The sequence below is a fragment of the Setaria italica genome, chromosome VI, assembly GCF_000263155.2.
Source record: "Setaria italica strain Yugu1 chromosome VI, Setaria_italica_v2.0, whole genome shotgun sequence".
Taxonomy (NCBI): Eukaryota; Viridiplantae; Streptophyta; class Magnoliopsida; order Poales; family Poaceae; genus Setaria; species Setaria italica.
The window spans coordinates 26,178,299-26,183,611 of record NC_028455.1 but is presented as its reverse complement, the minus strand read 5'-3'; positions in this window follow the sequence as shown (position 1 = coordinate 26,183,611).

Below are 5,313 nucleotides of genomic sequence, written 5' to 3'. Positions count from 1 at the left end.
TCGGGCGAGTCGGAGCATCTCCCGACCCCAGGACTCGGGGTCGGGCGAGTCGGAGATCGACCCTCAAGGGGTCAGGCGCATCCGACCCCAGGCTTGAGGTCGGACGAGGCGAAGTCCCAGGCGCACCCGACTCCAGGACGTAGGACTCAAGGTCGGACAAGGAGGAGTTCCATCCTCATACGGGACCAAGAGTCCGTACCGCTCAATACCCCCTGTCTGGGGTTTTCGGTACCATATATACCGACACCCTTGCTAGGGTTTCATGCGACAGAAGAGATAGAAGAGAGAGAGATCATCAGATTCTCTTGTAAGCCGCCTTAGGCGTGTAACCCCAAACTCTTGATATAGTGAGATTGTTGACGGCTGGTGCCCGTGGTTTTTCCCCTTCACATTGAAGGGGTTTTCCACGTAAATCGTGTGTCTCCTTGCGGTTTGATTCTTTACTTCATATTCCATACGCCGTTCGTTCCTAACAAGTGGTACCAGAGCTTTGGTTATTGTTTGGATTTCATGTCGACGTCGATGAAGTTTGATCTACCGCTACTGAACTACGACACGCGGTTCTCGCTATGGCAAGTCAAGATGAGGGGAATTCTGACGCAAACTCATGATTATGATGAGGCGCTGGATAGCTTCGGGAAGAAGACGAAGGCCGAGTGGACTCCAGAGGAGATCCGCAAGGATCAGAAGGCTCTTGCCTTAATACAGTTACATCTTCATAATGATATTTTGCAGGAGTGTCTGAAAGAAAAAACTGCTGCAGAACTATGGCTGAAACTGGAATCGATCTGTATGTCCAAGGATCTAACCAGTAAGATGCAGATGAAGATGAAGTTGTTCACCCTGAAGATGAAGGAAGAAGATTCAGTGATAAACCACATCGCTGAATTTAAGAAGATCGTCGCCGATCTAGTATCAATGGAGGTGAAGTATGATGATGAGGACTTAGGTCTTTTACTGTTATGTTCTTTGCCAACTTCGTATACAAATTTTCGTGACACCATACTCTTGAGCCGTGATGAACTAACCTTAAAGGAAGTTTATGAGGCTCTCCAGTCAAGGGAGAAGATGAGAGGTATGGTGCAGAATGACAGAACGTCGTCTTCCAGGGGCGATGCTTTGCTTGTGAGAGGCAGAAATGATAACAGATCCTCCAATGATGATGAAAGAAAAAACTATGAAAGGAGAGGCCGTTCAAAGTCCAAGCCGCATGGTAACAAAAAATTCTGTGTTTATTGCAAGCTAACAAATCACAATGTTGAGGATTGCAGAAAAGTACAGAATAAGGAGAAGAAGAAAAATAAGTCGGCTGGTAAGGTCTCTGTTGCTGCTGCCGTGTCTGATGAAGAATCTGGAGATAGTCTGGTGGTATTTGCCGGTTGTGTTGCTGGTCATGATGAGTGGATCCTTGATTCTGCATGTTCATTCCATATTTGCATTTATAGAAATTGGTTTAGCTCTTATAAGTCTATGCCGAAAGGGGATGTTGTGCGGATGGGAGATAATAGCCCGTGTGATATTGTGGGGATTGGATCAGTTCAGATCAAGACTCATGATGGCATGACACGCACTCTGGAAAACGTCAGGTACATACCAGGGATGTCCAGAAATCTTATTTCATTGAGCACGCTTGATGCAAAAGGTTACAAATATTCCGGTTCGGATGGTGTTCTGAAGGTATCAAGAGGTAATCTTGTCTGCTTAAAGGGTGATCTCAATTCTGCAAAGTTATATGTCCTTAGAGGGTGTACTTTAACTGGTTCTGATTCCGCTGTTGCTGCTATTACTAATGAGGAACCTAGTAAAACTAACCTTTGGCATATGCGTCTGGGACATATGAGTCACCATGGTATGGCAGAATTGATAAGGAGAAACCTACTGGATGGCTGCACTTCGAGTAAAATGAAGTTTTGTGAGCACTGTATTTTCGGGAAGCATAAAAGGGTACGTTTCAGCACTTCTGTTCACACCACTAAAGGTACTCTTGATTATATTCATGCTGATTTATGGGGTCCTTCCCGTAAGTCCTCGCTTGGTGGTGCTCGTTACATGCTCACAATTATTGATGATTACTCTAGAAGAGTGTGGCCTTATTTTCTGAAACAGAAAGATGATACCTTTGCTGCTTTTAAGGACTGGAAAGTCATGATTGAAAGGCAAACTGAAAGGAAGGTGAAATTGCTTCGTACTGATAATGGTGGAGAATTTTGTTCGCGTGAATTTAATGATTATTGCAGATCAGAAGGTATCGTAAGGCATCACACCATACCCCATACTCCACAACAGAATGGTGTGGCCGAACGCATGAACAGATCCATCATATCCAAGGCCCGTTGCATGCTGTCTAATGCCAGGATGAGCAAGCGTTTTTGGGCTGAAGCTGCTAATACTGCCTGTTACTTGATCAACAGGTCGCCTTCTATTCCACTAAATAAAAGAACTCCCATTGAGGTTTGGTCTGGTACGCCTGCTGATTACTCACAGTTGAAAGTTTTTGGATGCACTGCATATGCTCATGTTGATAATGGAAAATTAGAGCCCAGAGCTGTTAAATGTCTTTTCATTGGTTATGGTTCGGGTGTCAAAGGCTATAAATTGTGGAACCCGGAAACCGGAAAGACCTTTATGAGCAGAAGTGTTATTTTCAATGAATCTGTGATGTTTACTGACAGCTTGTCCTCAGATCAAGTTCCAGACAAAGAACTGCAGCGAATGCGCATGTAGGTGGAGAACGCTCGTGATGATGCTGATAACCCCGACCCCTTGGTCTCGGGGTCGGATGCGCCAGACCCCTTGGCTCCGGGGTCGGCTGATGCTCAAGCGCCAGACCCCTTGGCTCCGGGGTCGAATGTTGCTGATGTGCCAGACCCCTCAGGCTCGGGGTCGGCTGCTGCTCATGATGATGTCCAGCAAACTCCAGAGGAGGATCTTCCCATTGCTCAACGCAAGTCCAAAAGGACAGTTGCCCCTCCTAACCGACTCATTGAAGAGTGTAATTTGTCTTACCATGCTTTGAGTTGTGCTGAACAGGTGGAGAATGTTCATGAGCCAGCAACCTATAAAGAAGCTATTCATTGTGGCGATACTGAAAATTGGATTTCGGCTATGCATGAGGAGATGCAATCTCTTGAGAAGAACAGTACATGGGAACTTGTACCTTTGCCTAAGAATAAGAAGGCCATCCGCTGCAAATGGATCTTCAAGAGAAAGGAGGGTTTATCTCCAAGAGAGCCTCCAAAATATAAGGCAAGGTTAGTTGCTAAAGGCTACAGCCAAATTCCGGGTGTTGACTACAATGATGTTTTCTCTCCAGTGGTAAAACACAGTTCAATTCGCACTTTCCTTAGTGTTGTTGCTTCACATGATCTCGAGCTTGAGCAGTTAGATGTGAAGACTGCGTTTTTGCATGGAGAGCTTGAGGAGGACATATACATGGACCAACCAGAAGGTTTCATAGTGCCTGGCAAGGAGAAATATGTGTGCAAGTTGAAGAGATCCTTGTATGGTTTAAAACAGTCCCCTCGACAGTGGAACAAGAGGTTTGATTCATTTATGTTATCACACAGTTTTAAAAGATCTAAGTATGATAGCTGTGTTTATATCAAGCATGTTAATGGATCACCTATATACTTGCTGATATACGTTGATGATATGCTGATTGCTGCCAAGAGTAAGACTGAAATAAATAAGTTAAAGAAGCTATTGAGTAGCGGTTTTGATATGAAAGATCTTGGTAGTGCTAAGAAAATTCTTGGTATGGAAATTAGTAGAGACCGAAAATCTGGTTTGCTATTTCTTAGTCAACAGAATTATATCAAGAAAGTTCTTCAGCGTTTCAACATGCAAGATGCTAAGGCTGTAAGTACTCCTATTGCACCTCACTTCAAGTTGTCAGCTGCTCAGTGTCCTAGTACAGATGCAGAGGTCAAAGACATATCAAAGATTCCTTATTCTAGTGCTGTTGGGTCCTTGATGTATGCCATGGTTTGCTCTCGCCCAGATTTGTCATATGCTATGAGTCTTGTTAGTAGATATATGTCTAATCCCGGCAAAGAACATTGGAGGGCAGTTCAGTGGATTTTCAGATACCTCAAAGGCACAGCAAATTCCTGTTTAAAGTTTGGAAGAACTGATGAGGGTCTTGTTGGCTATGTGGACTCAGATTATGCTGCTGATCTGGACAGGCGAAGATCACTCACAGGTTATGTGTTTACTGTTGGCAGTTGTGCTGTGAGTTGGAAGGCTACATTACAGTCGGTTGTTGCTTTGTCTACTACTGAAGCAGAATATATGGCGATTTGTGAAGCGTGCAAAGAATTGATCTGGCTGAAAGGTTTGTACGCCGAGCTTAGTGGAGTTGAATCTTGCATAAGTTTGCACTGTGACAGTCAAAGTGCAATTTACCTCACTAAAGATCAAATGTTCCATGAAAGAACTAAGCACATTGATATCAAGTATCATTTTGTGCGTGATGTGATTGAAGAAGGTAAGCTGAAGGTATGCAAGATCAGTACTCATGATAATCCTGCTGATATGATGACAAAGCCTATTCCTGTTACTAAGTTTGAGCTATGCTCGGGCTTAGTTGGTTTAATCGGATAGTCCAAGAGACTATTGTTGGCACCAGTGGTTTTCTTTGTCTCTGTTCTGTTCAGGATGAAGGGTTGATGATACAAGATGAATTTGTCTCAAGGTGGAGTTTGTTGGAGTTGTTCCAAATTCACTCAAGGATATAGGCCGACCTTCCCGACCCTTTACACTCAGGGTCTGGCGAGGCGGAGAATCTGCCGACCCCGGGACTCGGGGTCGAGCGACGCGGAGCGTCTCCCGACCCCTGGACTTCGGGGTCGGGCGAGTCGGAGCATCTCCCGACCCCAGGACTCGGGGTCGGGCGAGTCGGAGATCGACCCTCAAGGGGTCAGGCGCATCCGACCCCAGGCTTGAGGTCGGACGAGGCGAAGTCCCAGGCGCACCCGACTCCAGGACGTAGGACTCAAGGTCGGACAAGGAGGAGTTCCATCCTCATACGGGACCAAGAGTCCGTACCGCTCAATACCCCCTGTCTGGGGTTTTCGGTACCATATATACCGACACCCTTGCTAGGGTTTCATGCGACAGAAGAGATAGAAGAGAGAGAGATCATCAGATTCTCTTGTAAGCCGCCTTAGGCGTGTAACCCCAAACTCTTGATATAGTGAGATTGTTGACGGCTGGTGCCCGTGGTTTTTCCCCTTCACATTGAAGGGGTTTTCCACGTAAATCGTGTGTCTCCTTGCGGTTTGATTCTTTACTTCATATTCCATACGCCGTTCG